Source organism: Marmota marmota, unplaced genomic scaffold, assembly GCF_001458135.2.
Source record: "Marmota marmota marmota unplaced genomic scaffold, marMar, whole genome shotgun sequence".
Lineage (NCBI taxonomy): Eukaryota > Metazoa > Chordata > Mammalia > Rodentia > Sciuridae > Marmota > Marmota marmota.
In genome coordinates, this window is record NW_026000249.1 from 19031194 (window position 1) to 19048073 (window position 16880).

The window sequence follows — 16880 nt, forward strand, 5'->3', positions numbered from 1 at the left end:
ATATATATATATGGTAAATTACTATATATATAGTAATTTACAACAAGGTTGATCTAGTGTCATTTAAGTTCTCTTCCAGATTTAAGGTTACATCTGATGTTTTGTATGAGGAGGGGAGAATGCAGATTTGGAGAGGGAGAGCTATCAGGAATATCAGAAGACATTCCAGTTTCATTTGTACAAATTAGTTAGAATAATAATGTGCAGAGTACCAAACCGAAAACAAAACTAAGTCAAGGTTATGTTTTACCGGAAACTGAATTACTGACAAATATTGCCAAAATGGAAGCTACAAATGGTTTTCAAATAAAGAAACTAGAAATATTCTTTTTTAAATAATTTTTCTACACAAGTTCTATTGTTAACATACTCATGAACTTTCCCTATCATTCCAGGAAACTGTATGATTTTTTTCTTTTTTTCCTCTTCTTTCAGTGCAGTGATTTTTATCCTCTTTATTACTGATAAAAGCAAACATTTATTTTCAAATTGTAAAACCATTATTATCCCTCCAGTAATTAATTCTATTTCTGTGGCTGTGGTTTGTAAAGTACTGCTTTTTATATCTTGAAATACAAACAAAACTGTTTTTAAACTGTTCCCTGTGATGTTAAACACAAAGAATAAAATAAATAAGTTCTGTTCACTGTCAAGATTTATCTGCTTCAAATTTTTCTAAAGCACAAAACATTATTAATGAAGCACTTAACATTAAACTTCCAACAGCCTGGTATAAAAACGACAACAATAATCCACCAGATAAAGAGAAACATGGGAAATGTATTTTAGTGGGAGCCAGGGAGGGATTTATGCACTTTTAATGGAACTTTATAGGCTCTAGTTTCCATTATTTTGTCAGAGATATAAAGAAAGGGAAATTGAGTAATCTTTTTAATTGATTCCATAGAGTTTAGAACACAATTGGGTGAATCTGGGGATGCCTAAAAGTTAGAGCAGGTGAGAGCAAATTCTCTTATTAAATTTACAATCCGAACCCCAGAGATCCAAAGAAGTATAGCAACAAAGAAATTGCAAGCAGTAAAGAGGCCATGCCGGGAAAGAGGGCTGCCAGTGAACTCAAATTTAGGAACCTACTGGATAATCTTTATTAGCAGGAGACAGGGAGTGATCTATCAAGACTGAAATGATGGCCACTGAATTTGTGCCAAAAGTTGCTAAAGGCTCAATTTGGAAATGGTAACTATGGCTTTTGAGTTCAAAATAATATGTAAGGGAAGCAAGGAGGTATGTCTTGGTGGACAAAAAAGAAAAAAAATAAAGAACAGGGGTTCTTTGATGTGTATGAGTTTAGAAGCATATTCTACTTTTCTTTTTTTAATATCTTTTAGTTGTTGATGGGCCTTTATTTATTTATTTATTTATTTATTTATTTATATGTGGTGCTGACAATCAAACCTAGTGCCTCACACATGCTAAGCAAGTACTCTACCACTGAGCCACAACCTCAGCCTCCATATCGTACTTTTCAAAGATCAAATTTTGAGGGGTTTTTTTTAAGTTGTAGATGGACACAATACCTTTATTTTATTTATTTGTTTATCTATCTATCTATCTATTTATTTATTTATTTGGGGGGTACCCAGGATTAAACTCAGGGGCACTCAACCACTGAGCCACATCCCCAGGCCTATTCTGTATTTTATTTGGAGACAGGGTCTCACTGAGTTGCTTAGCACCTTGCTTTTGCTGAAGCTGACTTTGAACTCACAATCCTCCTGTCTCAGCCTCCTGAGCTTCTGGGATTACAGACACACACCACCATGGCTGGCAATTTATTTATTTTTATGTGGTGCTAAGGATCAAACCCAGTGCCTCACACATGCTAGGCAAGCACTCTACCACTGAGCCACATCCCCAGCCCCAAATCAAATTTTTACATTTATCTTTTTTAACAAATCATAGGTCTTCATCTATAGAGATGATACAACTGGTATACCTGTTTATGGTACATATATATGGAGTTTTTACATTGGGGAGATGGTATGATCTGAGCCCAACCAAACCCTTACACTTCAGAGCCAAAAACTGATATTGCTGAACTGATTGGTTGTGATTGAAAATAATACTTTTCTGTGAAATCTGATTTCTCCATTTAAGATGCTTATTGGCTCCAGTAGAAATTTTAAAGTTAGCCCAAGACCTACACATAAAGAAATCATAAAAATATCACTCATTTCAAGAGATATTTGCCTTTATGAAAGATTTTTCTTTCCATGAAAAAAATATCCTTATTACTAAAGAATCAGATATACTTATGAAACTGCCAGATTTTTTCATTTCAAGAATTAACATCATTATTGCTCTGGGCATCTTTCATTTGCCCCCCTATATTCACTCTGTGTCCTGGGAGTCTCCTCTAAAAGAACTGTATCAGGGCACATTGCTTTCCTGCAGTTTTAAGTTCAGTTTGGCCACTACGGAACATTAGCAGGAGATAGGAGAGAGAGAGAGAGAGAGAGAGAGAGAGAGAGGAAAGATTACAGTATACTATCTCCCAGCTACCTCCCTGCATACATGGTCAATAAATATGATCTGCTTTCCTCCAACAAAAACTACTGCTTCTACCACCCTTCTACCTTTTCCACTGCTTTCTCCAACTCCAGATCCCAGTAGCAGTTCCTTTACTTCACCACCTTAAGGCCTAGGGGTGGAATAGCACACCGTAGTTACTACCTCTGGAGTACACCAAACCCTTGTGGTTTCTCTATACTCTGCTCACTTATTTGAAAATTTATTATTAAACAATCTTCAAATGAGCCAGTTTGGTGGTGCCATCTTTTTTTTAAGAGAGAGAGAGAGATTTTTTTTTTAATATTTACTTTTCAGTTTTCGGCGGACACAACATCTTTGTTTGTATGTGGTGCTGAGGATCGAACCCGGGCCGCAGGCATGCCAGGCGAGCGCGCTACCGCTTGAGCCACATCCCCAGCCCATGGTGGTGCCATCTTGACATTAAATTGCTTAAATATATAGCAAATTTACTAATATATGAAGAACAAAGGGTATCTGGGTTAGTTCAAGTTGCCTTATAGGTGGCTTAAACAACAGAAATTTCTTGCGCACACTCCTGAAACCTGGGAAGTCCAAGATTAAGGTGCTGGTAAATCTAGTATCTGGTGAGGGCCTGCTTGCAGGTAGCCATATTCTCATTGTATTTTCACATGGCAGAAAGCAAAGACCTAGGAAGCAATCTTTTTCATATCTTTATTTTCTTGTGGGGGTTACAGGTGTGTGCCCACCACACCCAGCTCTCACATCTTTTTATAAATACATTAATCCCATTCATGGAGATTCCCCTCTCATGATCTAATCATCTCCCACAAACTCCCACCTCCTAATGCCATCTCATTGGGTTTTAATATTTCAACATTTGAGATTTGAAGAGACACAAGTATTCTGTTCTTAATACCATGTATATAAAGGTGAAACTTTGAGATGCATTTTCCTATGAATCAGTATAAAAATGACTCATGCTTACTGGAAGCTTATTCTGCCAGAACTGTTCTAAAAATTATACATGTGTTACCTCATGTATCCTCAAAATTAACCCTATAAAGATGATGCAAACATTACCAATATAGATATAGGAAGGTTAAGTGACTTCCTCATAATCACACAGCTGGTAAGTGACTGGATTGGGTTATAAACAATAAAAAATATTCTGATTCCTGAGCCCCCACTGGTAACAGAGAGAAACAACATCTTCATATAAAAGAACACTAACAGAGTCATTCATGAATTTGAATTCATTTCACTTGAATTAATGTGATTCAAGAGAAAATTATGTTTAATGAAAGTTCCAGAATGTATTAAGTTGCTGAATATTCAAATTAGACATACTGGCTTTAATTTTAGCAGAAAGAATTTTAGAAGTTGTAATGTTACACAAGAAAAAACAATATGAGAAATAGAACTTTAGCAATAGGTAGACTGGGAAGTAAATTAGCATTTATTGAGCATCTACTCTATTACCAAAAACTTAACATAGAAACATACATACTTATATATTTTATTCATGTAATCCTTATAAAAGATCTGTGTGGCAGATGAGGAAACTGAGGTTCAGAGTGAGGTGACACTGTCAAAGGTCATTGACCTCCCTGGTTCAAATGTGCTGCCCTCTTCTGTGTCAGGAACTGGCAGATTTACACCCTATATAGGACAACTCACAACTTGAAAATTAAGTAGGCATACATCAAAAGACAGGTATGAAGCCCTGAATTCTCAAGCCATCATAAAATACTGCCCCATATAACAGAGAATGAAATCATGATGATGACAGAGATGACAATTACAAAAATAGAGCCATCTTCTGCCACATATTGATTTGGTTCTGTAGCATCTGACCATGTCATCACTCTGAAATGATCCTTCTGCCTAAGGTAGAAGTCAAGTCAGGCCCCTTCATTTTCACAACAAATATTAACTTTGTTAACACAGCTGGTATCTTCAATCAGTAATTTTATAAAGTTTTTACAAAGTCCAATCTTAAATTGGCCACAACCTATTTTTGCCTAAAGTGAAGTCTAGACAACCGATAATTGAAAACAACAGACTAAGAAGCCTGTTAGTGATGTGTTATATTTCCTTAGCTTCTCTAAACTCTGTTGTTAATAACAAGTTAGCATGTAATGGTCCTGGAATATATTGATTCAGTTTTAGGACTGGCTCCATAATTCACAGAGCCCAATTCAAAATGAAACTATGAAACCCCTTTTTAAAAAATTACCAATGATTTCAGGATGTCAACAGCAGAGCAGTAAACTAAGCCCTTCTGAATACAGGACCTCATGCAGCTACACAAGTCTCATGCCCATGAAGCCAGGCCCATGATATATTCCTAGATATATTTCCAGTATATTAAATAGTTCAATGTGTACTCTTTCCTGCAATTTTTTTTTCTTTTTGGCACCAGGGATTGAACCCAGGGGTACTCAACCACTGAGCCACATCCCCAGCCCTTTATTTATTTATTTATTTTTTAGCTGTTGATGCACTTTTTATTTTATTTATTTATATACAGTGCTGAGAATTGAACCAAGTGCCTCATACATGCTAGGCAAGTGCTATACCACTGAGCCACATCCCCAGCCCTTTTTTATTTTTTATTTTGAGACGGTGTCTCGATAAGTTGCTTAGGGCCTCTCTAAGTTGCTGAGGTTGGCTCTGAACTTTCAGTCCTCCTGCCTCAGCCTCCTGAGCTGCTGGGATTGCAGGCATGCACCACTGTGCTTGGCTTCTTGAATCAGTTTTAAGTAAGATCCTATATGACACACGTATTAATGTGTTCATTCATTTATTTTTATTTAAAAACATACAAAGATTTTCTAGAATTTAATGTTAAGAAAAATGTTTCTTTTCAAACAAATGCATACACTTTTGATCACTGTTCATTTCTTTCATTTATAGATAGTTGTTATTGAATAATCACTCTCTGCAAGGACTACTCCAAACAGTGGGATGATCAATGAGCAAGTGAACAGCCTTTTTTCATGCAGTTGAACATTGGGTGGGAAGCAGAGTTACAATTTTGCAGCCTTTCTAAGGAAACTTACAGCTCTTCTGAAAAACGACAAGGCCTACAGCCTTTTTCTCCACCAGATGTTACCATATTCGACACACTATAGTAAAGAGGCAAATAAATATTTCAAATTTTATTTCAGTGCCCAGTAAGAGCAATATAGGGAAGGTATACTCTGATGTACACCATCCTATGCTTCCTATGATTTTTTTAATGGAAAAACAGGAACAAACTTCTATATATGTGAATCATTTGAATATAACAAAAATATATTTCCATATAACTCATTGACAGGTACATAATCAGGGATTTGTGGCAACTTCTACACTTTTCCCAGTCAATCTCTCTCATATTGGGCAAGCATCAATGTTATAGCTAGTCCCTGGTTAAATAAAAAAGAAAAAAATGAGCAAAAAGTCTAATTAAAGCTTTTTCATTGAACATGAGCATTAAAGAACAAAAGCAGGAAAGATATTCAGAGCTGGCACTCTGAGATTTTAAAACCCTGCCTTCAAACAAGCATATCTCAAATTCCCTGGGCTGGCCATTGAATAGGCTGGTATTTATTGACAAAGCAACTGCACAGTTATTAGTGATTATGAACTTTGGAATTAGACATCCTATCTTTCTGATTCTGAATTAAAATTATTAAACTCTTCCCACAAGTACTAATTTACCACATACACCATAAAATCCCTAGAAAGAAGATAAGTGGGGACTGGGAAAACTTTTCAAAAATGGAGCTTTATTGGTAAAATGTTTAACTTAGTCACTTTGGGCAGCCATAACAATATACCTTAACTTAGATGACTTAAATGACAGACCATTATTTCTCATAATTCAGGAGGCTGGGAAGTCCAAGATCAAGTTGGTGGCATGATAGATTCCATTCCAAAGCCTCTTCTCTGGACTGGTGGTTGGGCACCATCTCACTGTGCTCACATGAACTCTTCCTTGTGCAAGCAGATAAAGAGATTGAGCAAGTTTTCTGATGCTCATCCCATCAGGGTACTATGCCACCTGAAAGACCCCACTTTCATGACCTCATGTAAATATAAGCACCTCCCTAAGTCCTATCTCCAGATTCCATCATATTGGAAGAACTTCAACCTGAGAATTTTGAGGGGACACAATTCAGCCTGTAGAACCATTATTCAAAGTCTGGTCTCTCACCCTACACATAGAAGATGAAGAAGAGAACTTTGCTAATAAAACACTTAATCAGCCGGGTGCAATGGCACATGCCTGTAATCCCAGTGACTCAGGAGGCTGATGCAGGAGGGTTGTAAAATTGAGGGCAGTCTCAGCAACATAGCAAGACCCTGTTTTTAATTTCTTTTAAAAAAGGGCTGGGGGATGTAGCTTATTGGTAGAGTGCCCCTTTGTTCAATCTCAAGTACTATAAATAAATAAACAACTAAATAAATCACTTATTCTATTCTAGCACTGGCCTAAGGACATCAACACATTATTCAATTTAATAGAGTAAATCACATCATGAAGCTCAGAGAGATGAAATAACTTATGCCAAATCACAAAACTTGTAAACTGTAGAGACTCAAATTCTGTACCATTTGACTTCTGTATTTTCATCTTTCTGAGAACCCAGGGGTCCTTTCTAAAATTTCAATATTTACCAGTTAGTTTATTTAAGAGTGATTAAGCCCAAAAAAGACAGCACAAACCTCCAAGGTCACCTGAAACCACTCTGAATCAGGAAGTCAATGTTTTTATTTCATCGAGGGAGTTACAGTGGTCAAAGACCATATATTTGTGTTTGTTCTTTAATCCATAAATGGGTTCTAGAAATTGAATTTGTAAAAAGGCTTAGTTAACATGAAGTCAGGGAAAAGGGAATCAGATAGTCTGTGAAGATATTTCAATACTGACTTGGGTTAGCATTCTTATTCTGCTGGCTATGTGATTTTTCATGTCTCTAACATCAATATCATCTAACTTAGGAGGTAAGGACTATGTCAATCTAAATTATTGTGTACAGCCAAGCATAGTAGCAAAAAGAAGTGGCTCAATAACTGTTTGATCAGTACCTAGAGACATCATTTGGTACACCTTCAAATACTTTGCTGCTGAGAAAGAAAAATTTGCAAATGTCCTTCCTTAGGGTCAGAATACCAAAAAGCAAGCCAGATTCTCATCACTCTCCCACCTTGTCCAGGTACTCAGCACTACCTTGCAGATGTCCTTCCCCAAAACAGCCCCAGTTTAGTGGTGTAAGTGGCTGGCAATTTTCTTCTGTAAATGGCCAGATGGTAAACACTTTCAGTCCTGCAATCTGTATGGTCTCTGCTCTACTCAATTCTGCCATTGTAGCATGAAAGTAGTCACAGTAAACAAGTAAATGAATGAGCATGGCAGCGTCCCAATAAAATTTCATTCAAAAAGATGTGATGGCCCAGATTTGGCCAGCAAGCTATAATTTATTCATTTATTTATTTATTTATTTATTTTTTAGTTGTAGTTGGACACAATACCTTTATTTTTTATTTATAATGCAGAGCTGAGGATCGAACTCAGGGCCTTGCACATGAGAGGTGAGTTTTCTACCACTGAGCCACAACCCCAGCCCCAGCCACAACTCCAGCCCCGAGCAAGCTATAATTTGCCCACTCCTGCACAGATAAACAATGTACTTTTTCTTCCTATTTTTGTGATGAATGGCGAAGAGGGTTTACTTTAAACAATTCATACAAAAAAAAATCTCAATTAAAGTCCCCACTGAAATTCTCATTCATTTTATCCTTTCTTTCTTTTTCATACTGGGGATTAAACCTAGGGGCACTCTACCACTGAACTACATCCTCAACCCTATTTTTTAAAAAAAAATTTGAGGCAGAGTCTTTCTAAATTGCTGGGGCTGGTCTCAAACTTGTGATCCTCTTGCCTCAGCCTTCCAAGTTGTTGAGATGATCATAGGTATACATCACTGCACCTGGCTGAAATTCTCATTTATTTACTCCAGAATCTTTTTGTGTGTTTGTTTGTTTTTGTGCTGGGGATCAAACCCATGGCCTTGTGCATGCAAGGCAAGCACTCTACCAACTGAGCTATATCCCCAACCCTATCTTTTTTTTTTTCTTTTTACTGAAAATCTTTCAAAGACCCCAATAGTCTCCAGATTATTCAATTCCTGCTCAGAGAGAGAGAGAGAGAGAGAGAGTCTGAAGGCTTGAGAACCAGGAGCACAGATGTCTGAGGGCAGGAGATGAATATTTCAGCTTAAATACAGACAACATCAGCCTCAGCAACTTAGAGACACATTTCTCAAAATTTCTTAAAATTTTTAAAAATGACTTAGATAGCTCAATGGTAGAGCATTCCTGGGTTCGATCCCCAGTACAAGAAAAGAAAATGTCCTAGCACTGGGAATGTTGCTGAGTACTAGAGCACTTGCAAGACCCTGGGTTTGATCCACTGCACCACAAAATAATAACAACATTACAAAATGCTCTATAGCATTAAAAATCAGGGAATCACAAATTTAAATTTTAATCAGATACCACTACATACTGACTAAAAATGAAAAGACTTGCCAGATGCGGTGGCACACACCTATAATCCCAGCAGCTCAAGAGCCTGAGACGGGAGGGTAGTGAGTTCAAAGCCATCCTCAGCAAAAATGAGGCACTAAGCAACTCAGTGAGACCCTGTCTCTAAATAAAATACAAAATAGGGCTGAGGATGTGGCTCAGCGGTTGAGGGCCCCTGAGTTCAGTCGCCAATACCAAAAAAAAAAAAAAAAAAGACTGATAAGAGCAAAGACATTACTGGGAGTATAAAATTTTACAGTCACTTCAGAAAAAGCTGCTTTTTTGACAGTTATCTTTATAAGTCTGCCTTATGACTCAGCAAAGGAATGTTTATTATTTATCCAAGAGAAATGAGACTCACAGGTCCACATAAAGACTTCAACATACAGGTTCATATCTTCTTTATTCACAATAACCCCAAACTGGAAACATCTCAGTGTTTATCAATAGGAGAATATATAAACAAAACTGTGGTATATTTACTTCATAAAATAGTACTCAGAAATAAAAATGAATTAATTTACAACTCTGTGGATGAAGACCAAAAATATTATGCAAAGTAAAGAATTCAGATGCAAAAATGAGTAGTACATACTGTGTATCCATTTATATTAAATCCTAAAGGAACAAAAGTAACCTATGTGGGGGGTACCAAGGATTGAACTCAGGGGCACTTGACCACTGAGCCACATCCCCAGCCCTATTTTATATTTAAAGACAGGGTCTCACTGAGTTGCTTAGCACCTTGGTTTTGCTTAGATTGACTTTGAATTTATGATTCTCCTGCCTTCAGCCTCCAGAGCTGCTGGGATTATAGGTGTTCACCACCCCACCAGCTCCAAAAGTACCCTATTGTGATACAAATCAGGTGTGCTTAACCACTCAGCCACATTCCCAGCCCGTACTATTATTTTATTTTGAGACAGGATCTCACTAAATTGCTTAGGGTCTTGCAAAATTGCAGAGGCTGGTCTCAAACTTGTGCTCCTCCTGCCTCAGCCTGCCAAGCTGCTGGAATTATAGGCATGAACCAATGTGCCCAGCCAGAAAAGTGGGGTTTTTTTAATATTTATTTTGTACTTGTCATTGGACACAATCTCTTTATTTATTTATTTCTATGTGGTGCTGAGGATCGAACTCAGGGCTTTGCACGTGCTAGGCGAGCACTCTGCCACTGAGCCACACCACAGCCCCCAGAAAACTGTTTTTAATAGCAATAAAAAGAGAATAGGAAAACGAATGTTGGTTATTCATTGGTAGATTCAAAAACCTGAAAAAAATGTGCATGCAGACAATTTGAATGGATTCATGAACCCCCACTGGATGTCATTTTACCTGAATGATAATTGAACATTACTGATCTGATGAGTTTGAGCAACTACTTATTATCAAACACAGTTAATGAAAGGAGTATAAATGGCAAATTCGCTTAACATTAGGTATTCAAGAGACATAAGATTGGTTAGAATATGCCACAGTCATCCACCTGGAATAAATGTTGTCATCTATTTCTCCCAAAGACTTCACTCCATGAAGTGGCCTATTCTTAATTGATCAGTATTTAATTCTACTGCCATTTAAAATTTACAATATGTGAATGTAGGAAGATAGGCCACTTCACATAAGTGTACATTCTACTTACACACTTGATTTGATGACATTAGTTTGCAGGTGTCTCTACTTCAATTAATTGCATATTGGGGAAATGCATAATTTCAACTCAGTTCAAAACTGAAGTATTTGAATGATAGTCTCTTTGATATAATTATTTCACATAAGTTGAGTGCTGACAAAATGTTGTCCTTTATTTTTTTAAATAATAGCTTCAAGTATGTTCAAGATTAGATAACACCAAAAATGTCAAGATATGACAAATATGAAATAAAAATAATGAGATTAAAACTTTCTATCTTTATCTAATTTCCTCCAAATTCATAAACTGTTTCTCCTTTTGAAATCAGGTTACAAACTCCCTATATCCTATGCAGTATTTTTTCAGCCTGATTTAAAGAACAGAAAAAGTACCTTTGGAAAAGTCATGTAAAGACACAGTATTTTTGCTGATCAGTAAGCCAAATCCTGAGCTGTAAAAATATACTGACTTCTTTTTACTATAATAGTAAATAGAAAAGGAAAATTATTTAACTCAACAAAAGAAATGCATAACTTATTCTGTCCACTGTATCTGAAAACTGATTTGAGAGCCTTGGTAATTTAGGGAAACCTTATCTCAAAATAAACTTTAAAGGGTTGAAGATGTAGTTGAGGTAAAATGCTTGCCTAGCACGTGTGAGGTTCTGGCTTCAAACTCCAGTACCACAAAAACAAACAAAATTAACCAGACAAATGTGCTCAGCCTGGGACAAACAGGCTGTTTGTGGGTGGGACAGCACAGAATACCACCTAGGGAGGAAAGAGGTGAGACCACAATGCTCACTGCTCCAGAAATATTCAGTCCATTAGTAGGAAATTAGTTTTAATCAAAGCTAGATGAGAAGCTCTGGGAGAAAGAAAGATTTAAAAGGAGGAAGGGGATGCATTAGGACAAAAGACAGAATTTCACAAGTCCCAAACAGGTTTTGCTCCTGAGTCATTAGGGCCCAGAGGAATCTTACAGGTTTTAACTGTCTCTGAGTCACCTGAGCTTCCTTATCTCATCAAAAGGAACTGGAACTTCCTGAAACTAGCATAAACATCTTTATACTTTCAGTGGGGGGTGCCCCTAAATTCAGTGTGTTTCAGTATGACTTGAAGACTATGGGCCACTCTCCTCATGGTGAAATGGGCTTATATGAACCATCAAAGCCCACCTCACCATGTATTGTTCCCAAAGTTTTCTTTTCTCCTGTTTAAAGAAGCAAAATCAAAATGTCCCCGGTTACATGCATTTCAAAAGGAAAGTATTTGTTCTAGGCAATGAGTTGATTGAATCAATATTTGCAGGGTCCTAGTCTGTTTCTGTAAGGGGTGATTTCATATTCCAAATTAAACTTTTTTGTCCCAGTAGATATGGGAAATACAGTTATGAGGCAGTTTACAAACTCTGTAAACTTACAGAGAGTTATAAATCTAAGAGTGGCCACCCCTCATAGCACAGTTGTTAAGGAATCCAGCCTCTGCCTGAAGGTTTATTTCTATGAAGCTGTTTTGCAGTGGATATGTGATATGCTCCTCATACAAGCTTTGTAAGATGCCTCCTTTTGCCAGCTAAGCTGAAATTCAAAAGAAATTTTCCAGAAACATGTTATTTGGGGTTGCATTTATAATATTTGAAAAGTGCTCAATTAAAAGGTACCCTCAGAGGCAGGCATGGTGGCAGACCTGTAATCCCTGCAACTCAGGAGGCTGAGGCAGAAGTATTGCAAGTTTAAGGCTAACCTTGGCAACTTAGTCAGTGACTTTGTCTCAAAAAATAAAAGGCTTGGGGATGTAGCTATAACTCAGTGTTAAAGCACCCCTGGATTCAATCCAATCCTTAGTACAACCCCACAAAAATTTTTTTTAAAGATGCCTTAAGAAATCTTAAAAGCATATAATAAATCACATAATGAAAAAATGTAAAAATATTTTTATTGGATTACTATAATTATATCTGACCAATGTGTATGCAGTAGTTGTTATTTCAAATTCCCCAGAGGTTCTAGATTCTGTGGGAGATGACCAGATATTTTGTGATTTGATCTTTATTTTAAAAAAATTATAACTACTACCAGAAAAACAGTTTCAATGGATGTTTATCAGTAAGTTATTTAAATATCAGCTTTAAAATTTTGCAGAAAAGCATTTAGATATTAGTCTGGGGAAATAGTGACATCTAATGGCAAGAATCAGTAATTAAAAACCCCTAAACAGGAAAAAGTCAAGTCAGGGAAGTCAAGCAAAATAAAAAAGGCAGGAATTAACAAATTTGTGATTTTGTAGCAAAATAAATTTTTCTCACTTTGGCTTTTGGCTTTGAGAAAATGTGCTGTATTTCTGTATTATAATATATTCCCCCATTCCAGTAGATGAAGGAGTTTAATTTGGAAAATAAAAGCTTTTGTATGGAAATACAACAGGGCACTGCTAATATTTCATTCCATCAACTCATTGTTTAGAACAAAAATATTTTATCTTTGAAAAGCACATAGCATGAGAAATTTATTTCTTTTCATTTTCAAATAGAAATAAAGGAAACATTTTCCCCTTTAATGTCTGTAACAAATGCTCTGTAAGATTTCACTCACACTCCCTCTGCCGATCCCAGCAGTCACCTGCAGCTTAGGTGGACAATAACACACTACATTCCTTATCTCTGTCTGAGGTCTGTCTCTGGCTGCAGGAATGAGCCCTGCCTATGCAACACAGACTGGAAATGCCTGGAAGTTAACACCCCGCCTGCCCCATGAGCCACTCTCAACAAAGAGGGCAGGGCATATAGAAATAAATACCTCAGCTTCCTCTCTCCCTGGTGGGATAATTGTGTTGTTTACTACAGGATCTGTCCATCTGTGGGGGGAATCCAGCAGAATGCAATCCCAGTTGCCCACAACAGAAACTTGCACCTTTCATTGTTTTTCCTGTATTCCTAACTCCTCCCATGCTTTCTGGTGTCAACACCCAAATCACTGTGTAAGAATCAGCTTTTAGAGGAATCCAAATGAAGATAGCTGTCTATTTATGCTGTAGACACACATGTTCATGTGTTTCAAAGGAAAAATTGAATTCCAAGTATTTTTCCTACTTTCATTAGCAATACATCAAAATGAAACAAGCAAAGACTAGTCTATTTTTATTTTACTGCAACTTTAAAGCCTTTTACAACTCCTTGAAGCCCTGCTCTCATCCTCCTTTGGGCTTTCTGTTTATGGAAATGGAAGTTCAACCTAGGGAAATTGCCTCATTAAGGAAAGAGGGCACCTGTACACCAGGGATTTATATCCACTCTAAAATCCCTGAAGGAAATTTTGAACTGGAGGTTAAGAACTGTTGAACCGATTGACAGTCGACTTGCTAATTGTCTAAGACATAGCATATTAAGATTGTGTACTTGAGCCAGGTGCAGTGGCACACACTTGTAATCCCACTGATACAGGAGGTAAGTTCAAGACAGGAGGTAAGTTCAAGACAGGAGTGAGTTCAAGGCCAGTCTGGGCAGCTTCTCGAGACCCTGTCTCAAAATAAAAATTAAAAAGGGCTGTGGATGTAGCTCAGTGGTAGAGCATCCCTAGTTCACATCCCCAGTATCACACACACACACACACACACACACAAATGATGCTAAGATTGTAAAGTTAAAGACCCAAGGATTAGAAATACATTTTACCAAACATTTATATGCTACAAGTTGTCTTTTTTCTTTTTAACAACCAATTTAACTATTTTTCTTCACTTTCAAGGGCATGTGAGGGGCAGAGAGAACAGCAACTATCTCATATTTTACACAAAACAGGCTCAACCCAGGAGGCAATATACAGAAGGGGAGGTACAGCTAGTAAGTACTTTGACCATCAATCACATGTAAATTTCAACCCCGGCCACAACTTTGCATCAAGAGTCAATTTATTCTGACCTGATGGCAATGAAGGGGGAAAAAAGCTGTTTTATATTGGCTTGTGGAAAATTACAAAATAAATCTCAGATGTATTCACCCGAACTCTTGGTCACAAACAAGTCAAACGTGCTAACTATAGCATGTGACTAATCGCACTTTATACACCAAGTGATGTTGGTAAAGTCATGTTTTTATTCCTCCTTTAAAAGAAAAACATTTCTAAGCCAATTATTCATTTCCCCAAGTACTAGATTTATGAAGTTAAATAGTCATTAAGCTAAAGAAAAAGGATTCATGTGCCTCAAATTTCAAAACAATAAATGCCTTTTTTAAAACCACCATATATTCTAAAATCTAAGACCTACCTTGAAATCTATGGGTGTCTCCTATTTCATTGGGTTTTTGAATCCCAAATTATCTTTGTATCTGTAGGTATAACAATATTCTACTGAGGTACTTTGCCTAGTATTATACATATATTCTTTCATGTAATGTCTATGGTACAGTTATTATGATAATGTATATCATTATGTTTCCATACATTTTTATGATTACATATGTGAATACTGAATCTTGAGGATAGGTGCCTGAACTCAGGTCTGCCAGATTATAAATGCAACTTTTTAAATATGGTATTAGCAAGCTATTGCTGCAAAATACAAAGCATAAAATCTCAGTGGCAAATAACCCTAAACATTTATTTCTCGAATGTATGCACGGAAGCTGAAGCCTCTCAGCTGTTCTTGGTTGGACTCCCTGGGTGGCTTCTAATCCAGCCCTGCCCCCTATGTCTTTCAATCTCCTTGGATCAGCAGACTAACTGGACCATGGTATTCTCATGGTAATAACAGAAGTACAAAGAGTAATTAAAACACGGGACCCAAAAGATTTAAACTCAGATCTGGCAGGTGTTGCTTCTACTTACATCCCCTGGGCCAATGCGAATCAAAAGCCCAAGTTTAAGAATAAGGAAGAATATTCTTTTTTTAGTGAAAGGATATGCAAAGTTACTTTGCAGAAGATGTAGAGACAAGAAAGAGTGAAAGAAAATAATTCAACACAATTTTCTCCTTCTCACTTATTGTTAGTGAGCTCCCAGTTTCACAAATAGTGTGAAATTTGCATTTTGTAGTGAGAAAAGGGAGGCACCATCATTCTGACACAAAACACAGGAACTATGTCTCTAAATTCTAAAACCCTGAAGTCTAGCATCCTTGGTTGTGCTCATAATAAAATGAATCATGAAGCAGGCAAATTTGTCTTTGACATTCTTCAAGCTCACCTCTAATTACTTCCTCCCTTTCACACCTTTGTTTATCTATTTCTCCTGTCCCTATGACAAAATGCTCCATTCTTATACCCACAACCCTCTAAACCCCACCCTATGCATTCCAAGCCTTAGCTCACTGAAATTAACACCCTCTGAGATAATCACAAGAAAATGGATTTTTTTTTTTTAATTTTGTTTTTTTGGTGATGCTGGGGATTGAACCCAGGGCCTTGTGCATACAAGGCAAGCACTCTACCAACTGAGCTACAACCCCAGCTCGAAAATGGATTTTTGCTGAAAGACATCTACATTTTGACCAGGGATTCCTGGACACAGAGCATATCAGCTTAAATAGTAATTGTCAAAAAAGCACTTGGAAATACAAATGTTGTCTTCAAATAAACCTAGTTAGAAACCCCATTTATTAAAAGATAATAGTAGGACCTATTATGAGTCAAAGAATGTTAATATAACTTTTGGAAGGTTCTGGGGCTCAAACACAGGTCACTCTACCACTGAGCTACATGCCCAACTGTTTTTTGTTTTTGTTTTGTTTTGTTTGAGACAGGGCCTTGCTAAATTGCCCAGACTGAAACTTTCAATCTTCCTATCTCAGCCTTTCAAGTAACTGGGATTACAAGCATGCACCAATACACCCAGCAATTAGTATAACTTTTAATACTAAACTATTATCAGTTGACTTAGCAGGGCAGGAAAAAATGAAATTGTGTTCTTGATATCCTTCTCATATTGCCCTTGGGAACCTCTGAAGTTCTACAGAATTCCTAAGTACTGAGAAACACAATTTGAAAACCCATATAAATTATTGTACTTCAGTGTAAAAACTTCTGTGTCAGAACTTTAGAGGGAGTGGTATGAGAATTGGCAAGGAAAAGAATGACCTAGTCTCTTACTGTTAAGAAGAGGGAAAACAGCAGATCAGGGGAGGCTCTGTAACTCAGGTGGGCCTTGAAAGGAAAAGAGATA

The 16880-nt window shown here is 37.0% G+C and overlaps 1 non-coding gene across 1 annotated transcript; it reads right to left on the bottom strand.

Moving 5' to 3' along the window:
• Positions 1-16094: 16094 nt before the first annotated feature.
• Trnat-ugu lies at positions 16095-16167 on the bottom strand. The gene has a single exon. It is a non-coding gene; the product is annotated as a tRNA-Thr (tRNA).
• Positions 16168-16880: the final 713 nt, after the last annotated feature.